General features: G+C 46.5%; 1 protein-coding gene across 3 annotated transcripts in view; it reads right to left on the bottom strand.

Moving 5' to 3' along the window:
• The window catches only part of C5H5orf63 (chromosome 5 C5orf63 homolog), a 287,813-nt gene that overhangs the window by 54,605 nt on the left and 213,926 nt on the right, over positions 1–19,282 (bottom strand). Inside the window, exon 1 of one of the 3 annotated variants that reach the window (XM_066603148.1) lies at positions 3,046–3,148. The exons of 1 other annotated variant lie outside the window; for it this stretch is intronic. The gene's annotated coding sequence lies outside the window, so the exon portion shown is untranslated. Of the gene's footprint in view, positions 1–3,045; positions 3,149–19,282 lie in introns of those variants that run through there. One more of the 3 variants, XM_066603146.1, reaches the window with a different exon arrangement.

The raw sequence follows: 19,282 nt of genomic DNA on the forward strand, positions 1-19,282 counted from the left end.
CTGAAGTGAGGGAGCGCTGTGCCCCTTTGGCACTCTTCTCTGCCTTACAGCAGTTGAAGAAAGAAGTACAGAAGTCTGTAAGAGGTCTGCAGACCTCTATGCATCCATCTTCAGCTGCCGAGAGGAGCTAACAAGCAGGGAAGACAGCCAGAGGGACACGGTGCTCACATGAGAGCCCTGCTGCTTCCTCATTTCAGCGACCAGCGAGGGTCTCAGCAGTGGGACCCTCACTGATCAAAACTTTTAACATGTCAAAAGTTTGTAAAAAGTTCATTTACTCCTTAAGGGCTCTGCACACGAACGGATTCACATTGAGGAATCCATGGTTGGTGCAAATACTGGCCACAGCACGCTATTAAAAATTGATTCTTCCTGCACACTCGGGGAAACAAATAGCGATTTCCGCAAGCGGAGGAAAAAGAAAATCCACTGGGGCTTTAAGCTGCAGCGGAGGTTCATGGAGTTTCTCCTATTGTTTTCAATGGGAGACCTCGCATCACATGCACTTTGCACACGGTGTGATGCTGCCACCGGCCCCGTTGAAAACAATGGGTGGTGTGATGCGAGAGCACGCAAAAGATAGCATCACATTGCAGTGACTTACGGGAAAACATCGCACATATGTATGACCCCATTAAAAAAAAAATGGGGGTTCATATTTGTGAGTCTCGCAATATTCAAATCTCGGGAGATTTCATCAGCCATGTGAAGCCAGCCTATTTATGAGCGCATTTACGCGATAGGCATTGTGTTTTGTGCGCGCAAAAAACCCCAAAAACACACAAGCGTGCTCCCATTGACTTCAAAGGGCAATTAAGTTTAATATGTTCTACTTTCGTGCGCAATATGCATGACAATAGGACATGCTGCGTTTTTTACACGACAAATGCATGCTAAAAAAAATAAACGCAACTAAACCCATTAAAATCAATGGGATCTATTCACTCCGCATAGCGCATGCAGATTCTGCAAGCGTAATACACAGCGCACATGCGTTAGTGTGAACAAGCCCAACAAGTGCATATCTGCGCTTACAGACGAGTGTCCTGGCCTACTGGCCGCAACTCAGATCATCGTCAATTCCTGAGGCCGGCTTCACACATTGCGCACGGTTTGTGAAACCTTTCCATTACGGATTCCATCTGGTTTACGCTTTTTTGACAGGGAAAAAAAAAAAAAATGTCCTCCAGGACGTTTTTCCCCCCATCCAAAAAGTAGACACTGGACAGAATCGGACATACAGCGTGTTAGAAACACCATGCTAAAACGCTCGTCTAAGAAGCCTCCTTGAAAACAATGGACGCTCAGTACAGCGTTTATAGCGGGTGCTTGAAATGCACACTAAACGCTGCAAAAATGCCTGTGTGAGAGCGGCCTTAGACACCCCCCCGTGCCAGGGCTCTGTCCGCGGAGCTGAACAATGAACACACCAGCCCCGGCATATGGCGCATGCCGGAGCCAAACAGACCTCACTGACTATCATGGCGTCCAACAGCTATTCTACTGGACGAGAAAGTGCTGCATGCTGCGCTATTCCGCCGGATCTGCACTAGAGGCTCCCAATGGAACTTCTGTCGCAGCTGTGAATGGGCCTAACTGATGCAAACTACTAACTGGTCATTGTTCGTCACATCCATTCGCATCCGTCAAACATCCGGTTTTTTTTTTGTTTCAAGAAAATATGGATTTCCTAATAGATAAAAGTCACGTTGATTATTGTCAAATCTGCAGCAAAACCTATTTGTTGGGGAGAAGGCAGGTTAATACATTCCAATGGAATGAGTGAAAACCCGCAGCCAATGCCGCTCCAGCGTCACACGGACGGACTCTGCTGTGCACAGCCAGCCTGCGGGGTCACATGGGCGGATGCAGCGCGGCTCTGTACACGCTGCAGTGTTGTTGTGTATGTGCAGCATGGTACACGCATTCTTGCTGCAAGGGGGCAGGTTTTTACGTCTCCAAGTGTTTGATGCACCCAGAAACTTTAATAGGCAATTTTAGGGGGGTTTCAGACCGCCATACGCGTAGCTACACTTGTCGCTACGGAATGTAGTTGCGCCAGAACGAGTTTTTGTTTTTTTGTTGTCGGGCTTGTCAAACTTTGTGCCATAGTGCAGGAATTTGAAAAAAATGGTGGGCAGATAGTTCCTGCCCTACCTGCAGGAGAGAGCGGGCAGGACCGGGCCTTTCTCACCCGCACTATAAGGATGGCTTCCCACGGGCGATAAAATTGCGCAAAATTTGTGTGTTCTGAGACGCACAGATATGAACCCCATTCATTTGAATGTGGTCATACACGAGTAGGGCTTCCCACTACGGCACGGCGATGTGATGCAGGACACCCATCGCAGCATGTCCTATCTTACTGCAAGATAGCGCACTGTTCTCAATGGGGCTGGCGGCATAGAACGCGCACGCCTGAACCCTCCGATTTACTGTAATGGCTGCGGGCGCCAACCGGAATCAGTCAGTGGAAAATACAGACTGAATGGACAGAGAATACACCCGTGTGAATGGGCGCTATTACACCAGTGCCATTAAGGGCGTAAGCATATTTGCGCGGGTTTATTTTTACTGTCCTTTTTGTTCATTTGCACGCAGAAAACGCAACGACTGAAATGTTCTCTATCCAGCGTTTCACGCATCTCCTTGCATGTTGTACACACATTTGCGCACTCCCTATTGCCTTCTATGGGGACCTTTGGTGCGCCAATCTGCAGATACAGCAGGCTGCATTTTTTTGTGTGACCAAAATGTGCGTGAAAAATACGGAAATGTGAGCAGCGGGTTCTATTCTCTGCATATGGCGCACACATACGCCGGCGGCACGCTCGGTGACGACGGTTATTGCTGGCTGCGCCTGCAGGTCCAGCCCCAGACACCAGAGCAGATATATGGGACATACACAGCAGCCTCCTGTTATACAAGTCCTCAGCCACCACCATATACTCCCACCGCCCTGCAGGCCGCTCACAGCGTCCATACAGCTACTGCCCCTGCAGTCACACCACCTTATGCGGGCGTACACCCCCACCGGCCACCCACCGTCTGCGTCACTCACAGCGTCCCGGGCAGGAAGAGCGGCGGCAGCGGACCACTTCCTGCTAGCAGAACTGAGGCGGCACTGCCCTCTAGCGGGGAGAAGAGTTACTGACAGCAGTTACAGCACGTTCTGTCCTTTGCATCACGTCTCCCGTGCAGAACTTTTCTCGTCTGCCTCCACAAGTATCGCTGCCGACTCCTCGTGTTCAGATAGCTGACTATGGGAGGTCCTTCTTTATAAACTACCTATTACTGGCACAAATGACAAGTTAACACAAATAAATCAATAAATGAGTAAACTTCCAGTTTTGCCAAGTGTGACTTAGCAAAGTTTTTCATCTACTTTTATTATTAACATGTTGGAAAACAAGTACAAATACCGCTTTACCAGAAGTGCAGCTGGTCTTCCTGCCCCCGGGGCAAAGTCACAGTTTAGTGCCTTCCTATAATGAATTGATGCAACGTAACTTTATGCATTTTTCCCTATATTGTTGAGTTCGGATCTGGCCATCTGAGGATGAAACCCCGCAGTGAGGCTTCTGGGCAGCCATGATGCAGATGTAATATGCGCTGAACGTCATGTTGGCGTGGTTTGTAAATTGATTATTGTCCATACCGTTTTGCAGGTAAACCCGCTGATTACCAACAAAATTGTGCAGCTATTTAAAATTCAATGTGAAACTGGAGCAAACAGTATCTTGGCAGGTCCCCGCTGTACTGTGACCGCGCCGCAGGTCCCCGCTGTACTGTGACCGCGCCGCAGGTCCCCGCTGTACTGTGACTGTACTGTGACCGTGTCACAAGTCCCCGCTGTACTGTGACCGCGCCGCAGGTCCCCGCTGTACTGTGACTGTACTGTGACCGTGTCACAAGTCCCCGCTGTACTGTGACCGCGCCGCAGGTCCCCGCTGTACTGTGACTGTACTGTGACCGTGTCACAAGTCCCCGCTGTACTGTGACCGCGCCGCAGGTCCCCGCTGTACTGTGACCGCGCCGCAGGTCCCCGCTGTACTGTGACTGTACTGTGACCGTGCCACAGGTCCCCGCTGTACTGTGACTGTGCCACAAGTCCCCGCTGTACTGTGACTGTACTGTGACCGTGCCGCAGGTCCCCGCTGTACTGTGACTGTACTGTGACCGTGCCGCAGGTCCCCGCTGTACTGTGACTGTACTGTGACCGTGCCGCAGGTCCCCGCTGTACTGTGACCGTGCCGCAGGTCCCCGCTGTACTGTGACTGTACTGTGATCGTGCCGCAGGTCCCCGCTGTACTGTGACCGTGCCGCAGGTCCCCACTGTACTGTGACTGTATTGTGACCGTGCCGCAGGTCCACGCTGTACTGTGACTGTACTGTGACCGTGCCGCAGGTCCCTGCTGTACTGTGACTGTACTGTGACCGTGCCGCAGGTCCCCGCTGTACTGTGACTGTACTGTGACCGTGCCGCAGGTCCCCGCTGTACTGTGACTATACTGTGACCGTGCTGCAGGTCCCCGCTGTACTGTGACTGTACTGTGACCGTGCCGCAGGTCCCCGCTGTACTGTGACTATACTGTGACCGTGCTGCAGGTCCCCGCTGTACTGTGACTGTACTGTGACCGTGCCCCTAATCTAAGCCCAGGGGTGTAGCTAAAGGCTCACAAACTCTGGTGTAAGGAATTCATTTTGGGGCCCCTGTCTGCCACTTCCTTTTATGTCTGCTGGTGACATTCCGTCTGTAACTTTCAGCAGCATCGCTGGGTCTCTTAGACCAGCTGCAAGCGGCAAAGCAGACGCGCCGCGGGTCAGGATGGCTTCCATTGACTTCAATGGAAGCCATGTACGTGGAATCCAGGCAAAAACAGAACATGCTACGATTTGTTTTCCTGTGCAGGAAGATGCGGTTTCCCATAGCATGCTATGGTGCGGACACCGGCTGCGGATTCTGCAGCAAAAATCCGTTCGTGTGCAGGTGGACTCAGGCTGTTCACATGGGGTAAATTTAGAAATCCATATCATAAATCCGATAAGTTGTCACAGATTTCTGACACGGATTTTCATTTGTTAGAGCTACAGATCCATCAGTGGGAAAAATCCACATTTGATTTTCTGCTGCAGAAGTGACATACCAGTTTTGCTTCCACATTTGGATTTCAAGTTCACGTGCAGAAAAATTCCACATACATACACTGCAGCGCAGATTTTCATTAAAACTAAGGCCCCCGGCACACGGGCAGAAATTCTGCGGCGGGATGTCCCACAGAATTTTCGCCCATGCCCGCTGCCATAGGTTGCATTACAAAACACAGTCCTATGCACACAGCCGCGATTTGTCCGCGTGAAAACACGCGTAGAAAACAAATCGCGGCATGTCCTATTTCTGTGTGGGCCTCTGCGCATATGCCGGCGCATAGCAGAGATGGAAGACTCCGGGAGCGTGTGAGCCGCAGGTCTCTGCAGGGGCAAGGGTCCGCATCCCGCTGTGAGAATTCTCACAGCGAGATCCGACCCAGCCATCTGCAGGCAGGCTAAAGAGACCAGATATGGATGTTGCTGCAGACTTGATGTGCAATTGGTGCAGATTCTACTTTAAACCCACAGTGAAAAACACTGTGTGCATGGTCTTAATTGATCCAAATGTGCAGCACAAGCAGCCAGTGGTGTTACTGTGATCCTTAAAGATTACAGGCCCAATCCCCAAGACTTATGCCCCCCCCCGTCCTCACTGCACAGTGTTAGTGTTCTCCTATGTGCCCCCTGCACACTGTTACTGTGTTCTCCTCTGTACCCCCTGTACAGTGTTAGTGTTCTCCTATGTGCCCCCTGCACAGTCTTAGTGTTTTCTAATGTGCCGCCTGTGCAGTGTTAGAGTTCTCCTCTGTGCCCTCTGCATAGTGTTAGTGTTCTCCTATGTGCCCCCTGCACAGTGTTTGTGTTCTCCTCCGAGCCCTGTGAACAGTGTTACTGTGTTCTCCTCTGAGCCCTGTGAACAGTGTTACTGTGTTCTCCTCTGTGCCCTGTGAACAGTGTTACGGTATTCTCCTCTGTGCCGCCTGTTAGATTTCTCCTCTGTGCCCTCTGCATAGTGTTAGTGTTCTCCTATGTGCCCCTTGCACAGTGTCAGTGTTCTCCTCTGTGCCCCCTGTACAGTGTTAGTGTTCTCCTCTGTGCCCCTTGCACAGTGTTACTGTGATCTCCTCTATGCCACCTGCACAGTGTTACTGTGATCTGCTCTATGCCCCCTGAACAGTGTTACTGTGATCTCCTCTATGCCCCCTGCACAGTGTTACTGTGATCTGCTCTATGCCCCCTGAACAGTGTTACTGTGATCTCTTCTATGCCACCTGCACAGTGTTACTGTGTTCTCCTCTGTGCCCCCTGCACAGTGTTACTGTGTTCTCCTCTGTGCCCCCTGCACAGTGTTACTGTGTTCTCCTGTTTACCCCCTGGTACTAATGAAAAACAGCTGGAGAGTCAATTTTCTATTAAGTCACATGAATGTGTATAATAATAGTATGTTAGAGAGGCAGAGTATCTCAGAATCAAAGATGGTCAGAGGTTCACAAATCTGTGAAAAACTGTCAAAAGATTCAGAGATTCTGGACAAATTCAGGTGCACAAGGAACAAGGTTGATGGTCAATATTGGATGCTCAAGATTTGCAGGCCCTCAGGCTTCACTGCATTTAAAAACAGACATGATGCTGTTACGCAAATCACTGCATGGACTCGGAAATACTTCCAGAAACCATTGTCTGTGAACACATTGCACCGTGTAATCCGCAAATGTAGGTTAAAGCTGCATCATGCAAATAAGAAGCCATATATCAACACAATCCAGAAATGATGACGGCTTCTCTGGGCCAAGTTCATTTAAAAAGGATTGAGGAAAAATGGAAAACTGTTCTGCAGTTAGAGGAATAAAAATTGGAACTTGTTTTTGGAAACCATGGACGCTGTGCCAGGCAGACTCAAGAAGAGGGGGACAATCCAGCTTGTTATCAGCAAACAGTTCAACAGCCTGCATCTCTGATGGTATGGGGTCGCATTAGTGCCTGTGGCATGGGCAGCTTACACCTCTTACAAGGCACCATCAATGCTGAACAGTATATACAGGTTTTAGAACAAAGGGACGACCTTGTATATTTCAGCAAGACAATGCTAAACCACATAATGCATCCATCACGGCAGCATGGCTACACAGAAGAAGGGTCCGGGGGCTGAACCGGCCGCCTGCAGTCCAGACCTCCCACCAATAGAAAACATTTGGTGCATTATAAAATGAAAAATCCAGAATGAATAAAATACAATTACGTGAGATTTTTTTCTTTACATTTATTTACCTGTTACACAGCATCCCAACTTTTTAGGAATTGGGGTTGTAGTATCTGTCTTGAAATTGCCAAAAACAAAACTCTAAAACTATTATCCTTTGAAGGTAAGGTTCTTTAACTGAGAAACCTTTCTGTAAAATCAGGCAGATCTTGATACACTTATACAGTATTGTAGTATGATGTGAGATTCCAGCGACCCTTTCTTTTCCACACATCTGTGTTGACCTTTGAACACCAGAGGGAGCAGTTTGACTGGTAATGTCATCTAGCACATAATGGGAGCTCATTGAAGAATGATCCTACAACATCCACCGAGTCATTGTCAGGGTGAGTTCACAAGTTGTGAAAATGTTGTGGATTTTACCTGTGGATTTGTGCAGGTGAAATCTGCATTGGATTACAGTACAAACAAATCTTATGCATATGTTGCAGAATTTTTTGGAGTTGCAGAGTCGTCATGAGAAAGAGCTTCTGCACATGCATGCATGTATCCAGAAACTACAGTTCTATGTATTCAGGGTCATGGATAAAAACTCATGGGCCTGGGTGAAAAGGTTTTGCTCCCACTCAGCTTTTCATGGCTGCCGCCCAGATCCTTTCACTGCATGGCTGGGTCTCGATGCAGCACTGATGTCCAGGGATGTAGAGTTTTAAAAGGTTAGAGGCACACGCGCCAGAATGCATGCGTTATCCGATGCCGAAAAATAACTATATATAATTTCACAGAGGACATATCTGTTAGAAAACTTTTATAACATGATGGCTTAGATACATGGCTCAACTCTAGTTTAACTTCTAAATAAAAAAGTCACCATATAATAGATCTCAGCTCTACGCAGCGATAGTGATTACAGCACCTGGTGTGATACTGGCCAGCGTTTCACAGCCTGATATTGTGCCTGACTGCGTGAAATTACCCTACGGGCTCCTTCACACTGGCGAGCGCAATACCGGACTGTGATTCATAGCCCGATATCACGCTCGCAAGGTTTCTGAAAACCCTGAAAGCGAGGAGTTTTCACAATGGGGCCGCCGGCCCCATTGAAAACAATGGGTGATATTGCAAAAAGAATGGACATGCTGTGATTTTTTCTTTCACGCAGCATTGCAGGATTGAAAATATCGCAAATGAGAATGAAACCATTAAAAAAAATTGGTTTCATAATCATACGTTTTCACTCACTCTCGTATTGTGAGAAAATAGCACGATTTTTTCGCCAGTGTGAAGGCCTCCTTACTATGAAAACAGAGAAGACTTGGGAGGAGAAGTCAGGATGCTCAGACAGCAGCAGTTGCTGCCTGAGAGACTGTGAAGATGTCTGTGTGACTTTTCAGCTGAAATTGAAGTTGCAAAGTGAGAACCAGGTCGTGAGGGGCTGACAGTGGTAGGGGTCGGCTTTTGAGTGCCCCTTGCTTATGGGCCCGGTTGCAACTGTGACCCTTGCAACCCCTATAGCAATGCCGAAAAAAGACTGTTGTTAAGACTATAGACCTCTGTGCGGCTATCTTCAACTGTTAGTAGTAGCCAAAAAGCAGCAAAGTCAGCCAAATGGGCACAGCGCTTGGGTAAGTGATGCAGCCCCCCCCCTCCCCCCTGTTTTAGCAATCAGCAAGGGTCTAAGCAGCTGGACTTCCACTGATCAAAACTTTTGACCTGTCTTTTCGAGATGGCAAAAGTTTCTAAAAAGTACAGCTGCAGCAACTGAGAACCAGGCCTTCAGCCAAAGGAGGCAGCAGGGTACAACATGGTGGGAGTACATGGTGGCTCTACCGTCTCTTTTCTCAAAAGGCTGAAGTATACCCCAGCTTGGCCACTAGCAGGGGAGATAAGATGTAGTGGGCTTGATTACCATAGATGAGTTCTAGATTGTCATAGTGACGCCAGTGTCCCTAGACAAGTGACAAGTCACTCGCATTGAATAAATAAATCCACAAACAAAATTTCTTTCAAAATCTGGGACACGTGGTTTCCTTTTACTCACAGTTCAACTTAGATTTTCCCATACAGGCAAAATTACTTGTACTTTGCAATACAGGAATAGATGCTTGTGAACAGATTTGAGCTTTACGTTTCCTGGCATACTTAAAAAACAGACAGTTCTCTTCCCCAAGGTACACATATCCTCAGTCGCTGTTATCTGATGGACACTCTCTTGGGACACTCGCTCTTGTGTTACACGGTCTTTCAAACGCTCTTACAACAGTTCAGCGGGGGAGTGTGTGGCACTTACACACCCACACCATCGGCTAGAAAGCATCCCCTGCGCTCCAGTCCCCAGAGGGGACAAGTCTCTTAGTAGAGGAGACATGAGAGTGGCCAAGCCCCGGCAGGAGCATCAGCCTGTATCTCTCCCGCATGCACCTCCTTCATCGACCATCAACTAACTCTTCCCCCTCTTCTCTCCAAAAACTCCTCCCGAAATCCACAAACTACCAATCAGATCACACCATTAAAGATAGGGAGACAAACAGACTTATACAAGATTGACATCACTCACACATAGACAAGCAGACTTACAAATGAAGAAGGGACCCTAACTCTGGGTCACTACACAGCTACTCTTCAAGTGTTAATATGATGGCCCAAGACAAAAATTCCTAAATCCCATCTGTCATTGTATGGGAGGTACCGGCCAAACCACCACAATCTCTAAACATCGGTTATATAAATCACTGATGAATTCATAAATTATTTTATTATACTTCTTCTAATGTAAAGTTTATTAAGCAGTTCATCTCGTAAAGACAACCCATTTTAAGTTGAAGCCAGAGCAGAGACCATCTTATTATTGCTAGTCTAGTTTCTATAACCTCTATGATCAGCATTTACTGCCATGGAAAACCACGTCTGGTCAGATCATTACTAGAGATGAGCGAGCATACTCGCTAAGGACAATTACTCGATCGAGCATTGTCCTTAGCGAGTATCTCCCCGCTCGGAAGAAAAGGTTCGGCTGCTGGCGCAGGTGAGAGGTGAGTTGCGGCAGTGATCAGGAGGGAGAGATCTCCCCTCCGTTCCTCCCCGCTCTCCCCCGCCGCTCCCCACCCGCCACCAGCAGCCGAATCTTTTTTTCCGAGCGGGCATCGAGTAATTGCCCTTAGCGAGTATGCTCGCTCAACTCTAATCATTACCCTACATACCGTAGGAGTGGGGGATCCCACTCAGTAATGTCTAATAGGACATATGGACAGGACTACCTCTTAAATAATGGTTTGATAAGTTCATACTTGAGTCGAGATCTTAAATTATAGTACAGTAGAATATAATTATCCCTTACTATGTGTAAGAATTTGTAAAGCTTTTACATTTGGTGTAGCATGATCAGCATGGTGATTGTTTTAGGGTCTGCTGACATTGTGGTATTTCATTTTATAACAAATTATGTTAGTTTAGAGACTAAACAATTAATTAAATGAATAATAAATTGTAATTTGACTTCAGTAAACAAACATCCTCCCTCTGGAAAAATGTGTTCCGTGTGTAAACAGGTACAAGATACATTCATGCCAAAATCTGTGTTTCTATGACAACCTATGAAAAAAAGAAGAATAAAGAAATCTATTAGCTTGTTTACAGTTTAGTGAATGGTGGGGTAATTCTTCATGCTTTTATGGTATTACATACAGTAAGGCCTAGAAGATGTGATGGAACATCACGGACGGGCTCTGACAAACTGCTCTTGACAAGAGGATGATAAGAGGTTGAGAAAATAACGCAATTCTGTCCCTCCTACATAACGGATGATGTGAAAATACCATGTATACCTACAGATACTACTCATTCCCTCAGCTGAATAATTGCTTCTACTTAATGCCTGCTGGAGTATTGGCATATGATGCAAGGTAAAAGTAAAGTTGCCTGGTACTAGCACCAATTCATGACGGACTTCTAGGTTGACGTCACATTGTGGCGTTTTCTTGGCAGACAGTTTTTGCAGGGTGGTTTGCCATTGTCTTCCCAAGTCATCTTTTAGCCCCCAGCAAGCTGGGTACTCATTTTATTGACCTCAGAAGGATGGAAGGCTGAGTCAACCTACAGCCGGCTAGCTGAGCCCACAACCTTCAGGTTGTGAGCAAGAGCTTAGGACTGCATTTCTGCTGCCATTTCACTCTATGCCCCAGAAGGCCCTTATATGATGTTTAGTGGCCCAGTGGATATTACAGAACACTCACAGCAACATTTGTCCTGTCCTACCTATCTATGTGCTGTCTATGGACATAGAAGGTGCCGTTTATGAGAGAGACCCTGTGTCTCTCCGTCTCTCTCCTAAGCCTATTGCTTAGCCTGATGTCAGCTGGTGTCTTATTGACTGATAGCTTCAAACTTACTAGTACAGACCTCAAGAGTGGGACAGCTTAAACACAAGTCCCTATGCAGGAGGGGGATGAGTCCAGAAAGTGCAGGAACTAGGAGAGGTGATAAAAGGAAGAGGAAGTGAGCAGTTAAGAGAGAGTCATAGTCAGGCGTTGGAGGAGAGAGTAGTCAGAGGAGGTGGAAATAGTAGAAGTTCAGTCATGTTGGAGAGGAGGAAGTACCCGTACGAGAGCAAGCCAGCAGTGCAGTATGTCTTCTTCCAAGGCAGAGTGTGGTGTAAACCCATTCCCTTGGCATCTCACAGGAGGAGGAGAGAAGAAGCTTTCTGAGGTCAGCCTTCTACAAATAGTGAGTCAGAGCTACCTGGTGAATTCAAAGCCAGGATCAGCCTTCCAGCCACTTGTCCCTCTTCTTCATATACACTTCACTAAAATCTAAATCAACCCTTCATCTAAAGCAGCTAGTGGGGAAATTGTTTTAGAAATAAATCCACAGGAAAAGGAAAAGAGAGAGCATTGAAGTCAAGTCGTAATCAAATCAGTATCACTGTATTTTTCATCGTGTTCAATTGCCCGCTTAGTACTGCATCTTTGTGTACCTGTTGCAAATACTTTTACAGAGAACTGTGAATTCAATTTGTATTTCAAATATCAAAGTTAGTAAAGCTGTACACTACCTGATTTCTAAACTATTGCTGCTCTCGACTCTGTTATTTCTTCGGCATACCATCCCGAGGGTCCAGTTGGAGTGTTGGCGTCACCGTGACAAAACTAGGCCTTCCCGCCACAAGTGCTATAGTAAGTTCTTTGGGACCATTACAGATGCAAACACATGTCTAGATACAGACAGGCTTGAGTGATACCATCCTCATGGACTTTAACATACCCATCTGTACATCCGGAATAAAATTATACACAGTAATATGAGCAGGAAGGAGTAAAAGTAATGTAAACTAGATGTGATTAGGGATAGTTATCTTTTCTGACAATACTATAGCATTACATTATATAGGTTTTTGGGGGGATGACACGATGGACTATAAACTTATTAGATTTCATGTGACATTTAAAGGGCCACTCCTGTGATCATTATGTAACTAGCTTTCCAGTATATATAATCAGCTAGTATTATCATGTTTAGTTATTCCTTTCTATATGAATATTTCTAAAGTCCTTCTCTTCAGGTAGGTCATGTGATCTCATGGCAATTACTTGACTTTGTGTTCTCTTCTGGAGTCCCAATTTTAGTCACCAGAACTTTCTGTATCATGAAACTGCATGTACTGTACCACACAGGCTCTTCACAGAGGGCAGGCTCACACGACTGTATGTGTAAAATGCTGCGTGAGTCAAGCAACGTTTTACCTCTGTGGAGACGGTTGGTTGGCCAGTCTATCGCTGCATACGGCAGCAATTTTTTACTGCGCATAACAGCGTATCTTATGCTTACTGTCATGTGCAGTCTTCCTGGTTTCCTTCCGCACTGTCGCTTTGTAACGGTACGTATAAACGTGCTCATGCTCAATGTAATTGTTTATGTACATCGATGATTACGCATTCATAGAGAACAATTGGCTCTATCACGCGTAATAGGTGACAAAATAGAACATGCTGTGTTCTTTTTTGCACGCATATGACACACAATTAATATTTTCAAATGTGAATGGATCAATGAGAATCAATGTATTTTCATTGACTCGATTCACAGCGTATCATGCACATACATCGTGCATGTAATACGTGGTGAAATTACACTTGTGTGAGCTCGGCCTTACTGTGTATGATTAGAGGCTCCTGTCACACAGTGATAATAAAGGACATCACAATTCAACTTCCCTAACTGCATACGTATGGTCTTTAGCTTATTTAGGTGACTATAAAAGGTAATGATAATTACAGCATTATCCCAACAGGCAGAGATGTACCGGATCTGTTGGTCAGGTTATGTTATGCTGATACATCATGGGATTGCTAGCACAGCATAGAGGATGACGTAGCAGCAAAGACAAAATGACTGAAATAGAGGATGCAATCAAAAGTTTCCTTACTGTAGATTAGGCAGCAACAAGTATGGTAGTGCAACACCAGATCCAGTACTGTGCAAAAGTTTCAGGCAGATGTGATAAAAAATGCTGCAACGTAAGAATGCTTTAAACAATAGAAGTGTTAATAGGCTATTTTTGTCAATTATCAATATGCAGACCAATCCGGAAACAGAGTGACTGTAGTCAGTGACGTAGGAAGGGGTGTGTGGCAGGTGCGGACTGCCCTGGGTGCTATCACTAAGGGGGCGGGGGGGGGGGGGGTAGGAACAAAAAAGTTTCCGCACAGAGTACCACCTGATCCTGCTATGCCACCGCCTGGAGGGAGGGACCCACTGATTAAGGATGAGAGCCTGGGGCATGGCGAGGCTTGGGAGGAGGAGATGGGCTGAACTAGGAGGGGATGAATGGCTCGTCACAGCAGGCAGTCAGTACCGCTTCTTCTCCATCATAAAATCCGAGGACCGTGTGACCATCTACGGCCGTGTCCTGCACATGAGCCCGTGCTATGGGGATGTGAGCCACTGGATGTGCCGGAGGAACTCTGCTGGTCACTTGAGGAGACTCCATTTTTGGGGAGTGACAGCGGGACCATGGAAGCTGTCACCAAGTGGAGTCCAGCGCAAGTAGTGGACTGCATGAGAGGTCAGTGCGGTGGCGGAAGCGGGGTGTCAGGCAGAGGGAAGGAGGAGGACGGAGTCGTGTAGAGGAGGCAATAATACTATTGTTTGAGGAGGGCCAGTAACAGTGTGTGAGGGAGTAGCATTAGTGTGTGAGGGGGCAGTAATAGTGTCTGGGGTAGCGGTGAGGGGGCAGAACTAGTGTGTCGGGGCAGTAATAGTATCAGGGGCAGCGATGAGGGGGCAGAACTAGTGTGTCAGGGTCAGTAATAGTGTCAGGGAGCACTAATAGTGTGAGGGGGCATTAGTAGTGTTAGGGGCAGCAGTGACAGAGCAGTAATAGTATCAAGGGGCAGTAATAGTGTCAGAGGAAGCGGGAGGGAGCAGTAATAGTGTCAGAGCCAGAGCTGAAGGAGCAGTAATAGTGTGAGGGGCAGTAATAGTGTAAGGGCAGTAGTGAGGGGGCAGTATTAGTGTCAGGTGCAGTGGTGAGGGAGCAGTAACAGTGTGAGTGGGCAGTAATAGTGTTAGGGGCAGTGGTGAGGGGGCAGAACTAGTGTATCAGGGTCAGTAATAGTGTGAGGGATCACTAATAGTGTGAGGGGCACTAATAGTTTCAGGGGCAGCGGTGACGGAGCAGTAATAGTATCAGGGGGCAGTAATAGTGTCAGAGGCAGAGGGATGGGCAGTAATAGTGTCAGGGGCAGCAGTGAGGTGGCAGTAATAGTGTCAGAGGCAGGGGTGAGGGGTCAGTATTAGTGTCAGAGCCAGCAGTGAGGGAGTAGTAATACTGTGAGGGGTAGTAATAGTGTTGGTAGCAGTAATAGTGTCAGGGGCAGCAGTGATGGGGCAGTAATAGTGCTGGGAGCAGTAATAGTGTCAAGGGCAATGGTAACGGAGTAGTAATAGTGTGAGGGGGCAGAAATAGTGTCAGTAGCAGTGGTGAGGGGGTAGTTATAGTGTCAGGGGCAGTAATAGTGTCGGGCAATGGCGTAGGAAGGGGGTGTGGTAGGTGCAGGCTGCCCTGGGTGCTATCACTAAGGGGGGGGGGGACAAAAAATTTTTCCGCACTGGGTACCACCTGACCTTGCTACACCACTAACTGTAGTAAACTGTTCCAGTTCTCCACCTAATATATGCATTAAATGGGCAGAGCAGCAATGGACAGAGGCTGATTGAAATACATGCCAACAGCAAGCTTATCACTCACTGCTTCAGCTTACGGCCATGAGCTGTTTGCTATCTGTACCTAATGAAGATTTTAATCTGAAATCAAAACTTGTTGTACAGTCCCATTTTGTTCAAAAAAGAATCAACAGTTGAGCAACTAAAGTTCAATGTGATCCCTAAGGGCGCCTTCACACTGGCAATGAAATCGTGCGATTTTCCGGCACTGGGAGGCTGCAAGAAATTGCAAAATAATGAAGTCAATGGCTTCCAATAGCTCCCTTCACATGTGTGATGTTTTAATGCTTGTAATGCAGCGTGAAAACAAAATTGCAGCATGTCCATCTTTTTGCGATCTCACCCATTGTTTCCAATGGGGCCGGCGGCAACAGCACTGGCCCCATTGAAAACAATGGCAGAAGATTGTGATCCTCTGCCACAGCTGTGACAACAGTGGCAGGGGATTCCTTCATCCCCGCAAGGTGTCCCCTCATCACTGAACACCGTGATAGCACTGTCACAGTGTTCATTGATAAGGGGACTCCCTGCGGCGATGATTTTCGGGGGGTGTGGGTGTGAGTGGGGGCTTGAAATATAAGCCCTACCCCAAAAGGCAGCGCTTTCTGGAGGCGGGGATTTTTCAATCCCCAGCCACCAGAATACAGAAGAAGACTGACAGCGGACAGCGCTTCTAGGTGAGTAATTTTTTTTTTCTACAGCTAGGAATGATTTTTGGGGTAGGGCTTATCTTTCAAGCCCCGCCCCACTCCCCCAAAAATCATCGCTGCAGGGGTTGCCTTCATCCCATTGCTTTCAATGGGGTGACAGCAGCGCTGGCCTCATTGAAATCAATGATAGAAGATCGCCATCCCCTGCTGTGGCTGTGACAGCCACAGCAGGAGATCCCTTCAGCCCTGCTGGGATGCAACGCAGTTTCCCTGTGAAAATACCTCGCATCCACAGCTTTTCAGAAAGATTGCGAGAGCAATATCGGGCCGTCAATCATGGCCAGATATCGCTCTCGTCAGTGCGCAGGAGCCCTAAGTCACACTATAAAAAAGCTGGGTTTTTCTACTTACTCATACTATAAAAGTTAGAATAAGTTTTTAGAATAAGTGATTGCTAAACATTTACAAGTCATATTAAACACATGCAAAAACAAACTTGTAATCCTATGTCTATAAAAAGTAAGAGCAATTTATCACTAAGCGCTGCGGAATATGTTGGCGCTATATAAATAAAGATTATCACTAATATTGTAGAATGGCTGACTTTACGAGCCAATGACAATGGCACAAATTATGGCAAATTTATCAAAGTGGCCCACATGTCATCATTAAGTTAGCCCAACTCAATAGACATGTTAGATGCAGAACTGTTCTTCCTCACCCGGCAGATGGTTGGCATATATGGCCTAAGTATTTTGTGTCACTTATGACATTTAAAGCTCTTTAAGCCCTTGATTTGCTGCATTCATGTGAAGTAACACTAACAAATCCTGGTCAACTCTTCCCCTCTTGATTTTAATAATGAATTTATTGATACTTTTGCCCTTAAAAAAAGTTGTTTGCATTTTTTATATTTCCACTATCTGTTCAACCAGTTGCAGGATGTTGTCTGGTTTACAAAGCAATGTTTAATGCTATATTAGACAATTCATAATAGAGGAGTCTATCATGCAGAACCTCCATCAATCAATAGAAGCAAAGAGCAGCTAAAAACCTGCCCTTTGCTCTGGAGGGCTGGGTGCGTCCGTGTATTACGTGGATAGTCTATTGATGTCAATGTAATGCTTCATTTTCCCAATAGGAATTGTACATTTGCTGCCAGGTTCCTTCACAGATATAGCTAATTGGTAGAGGTCTCAGTAGTGAGACAACCTGTCATCAGCTGACTGTCGGGGGACATTGCTTATAAAAAGGGATCGCCTAAAGCTCACAAGCCCTTTTACAAATTATTTGACAGACCCAATTGTTTTTGCAAATGTTCCTTTTCTGTAGCTTTAGCAATAAGAAAAAGGAGCTGAATGCCATTAGCCAATATAAAACAGAGTTTTCCGGGACTACAGTATTTATGACCGGTCCTCAGGATGGGTCATCAATAGTTGATCGGCGGGGCTGATGCAAATAATACGGATAAATAACGCACATACACGTAGTGAATACAGGGCATTTTTCACAGAATGAATTTGTGAATGAGCCCTTACACAGGAAAATTGCTGTGAAATCGCAGGTGAAACGATCAGTTTTTCACTGACCTACATCGCACTCGCTCGTTAAAATACAAACATAGGGTGGATTCAGACAAACGTATGTGCAAATATGTTTGCAGGTACAAACTTTTCTTTGCATGAATGAAGTTAGGAGATGGCAAGAAGTAGGCTGATACGTCAGTGCTAGCTGATAGATCTGTTTTTTGCCATTTCACATGCTTTCGTGTTACACCCTTCCAGTGCAATAGAATGCCAATTAAATCCCTAATTAAGGCCAGCTGTCTTCTTTTTCCTGCGTTATACTCAGGGTAACTCACTCCCCCTCCCTTATTTTTAAGCTGCCATAGAAGTCCATGGCAGCTTTCTGTGTAACACTGATAAAGATAGAGCAGGTCCTATCTTCTCACGGGCGAAGATTTTGCATGAAAAAAAACAGGTTCGTCTGAACTAATCTATTGCAATCAGAGGCATCACTTTGTCGCGTTATACAGGTGAGATTTTCACCAGCAGAAATGCCTCCACATATCTGTTCATCTGAAGCTACCCTTAGAGCTCCTTCACATGGCTGTGTTTGTGCGTGTATTGGCACACACAAAAGTTGAGCATACAATACACAGAGAATAGAACCCATTAATGTCAATGGGTTTGTCCATAATTCCATATTTTGTGTACGTATTTCTTCCGTACACAAAAAAATAGAAGCTGCTGTATTTTTGTGCGTATTTGTGCACCAAAGGTTCCCATAGAAGTTTATGGTGGCGTGCAAATGAGCGCACAATGTGCAATGCGCTGCGCAATTCAGTGAAAAAAAGAGCACACCTAGACCTCATTAGGTTAAATAGCCATTTAACTCATTCCAATCCACTGTCTAACCTCTGAAGAGATTATGATTTAAGGCTGTACAGCTCCAATGTTGCAATACATCCATCGGGGTTCTCTTATTGTATATTGCCAGCCTCTCTGCTGTTGGAGCCTATCCAACATGTCACCTCATGCAGTCCTGGCTTTAGCCAGCATATAGCGCTGTTGTGTAACAGCAAAAAAAGAGTAAGGCCCCTAGAAAAATCAGGATAGAAATTGGATTGGAAAGGGTTAAATCAGACAGTGTTCGCTTACTGCTTGCAAAGAAGCATGACCTGCAAGCACAAAAAGTGCAGTAAAATGCACCGATACAAGCACAAATAAGACTTGTTCATAGGACAAATACGTTGGTCTAAGGTATGCTAAAAAATGCATACACCTGTGTGTAGCAGTGTACTGTTGTATTATGTCTCCACCGGATGTGTGGGTGGAGACATGGGTTGGGAGGTGACTGGGAATGCCCATGTAACGCCCAGCACTACAGCAGTGTAGATTTAGGGTTAGGAATATGGAGAGTAGGTTTGCTGCTAACACGTTTTAGGGGAGTGGAGCACAGCGGGGAGAGTGCCAGCAGGTATGGATGCTGCGGTCAAGGAGGGACCGGAGCTGGGACCTGAGATGGCAGTCCGGCGGGGAGCAGAGCACCAAGAGTGCTGCGGCCAAGGAAGGACCAAAACTGGGACCTGACACAGCAGTCCAGCGGGGAGCACAGCGCC

Source organism: Eleutherodactylus coqui, chromosome 5 (assembly GCF_035609145.1).
Source record: "Eleutherodactylus coqui strain aEleCoq1 chromosome 5, aEleCoq1.hap1, whole genome shotgun sequence".
In the NCBI taxonomy this organism is placed as follows: Eukaryota; Metazoa; Chordata; class Amphibia; order Anura; family Eleutherodactylidae; genus Eleutherodactylus; species Eleutherodactylus coqui.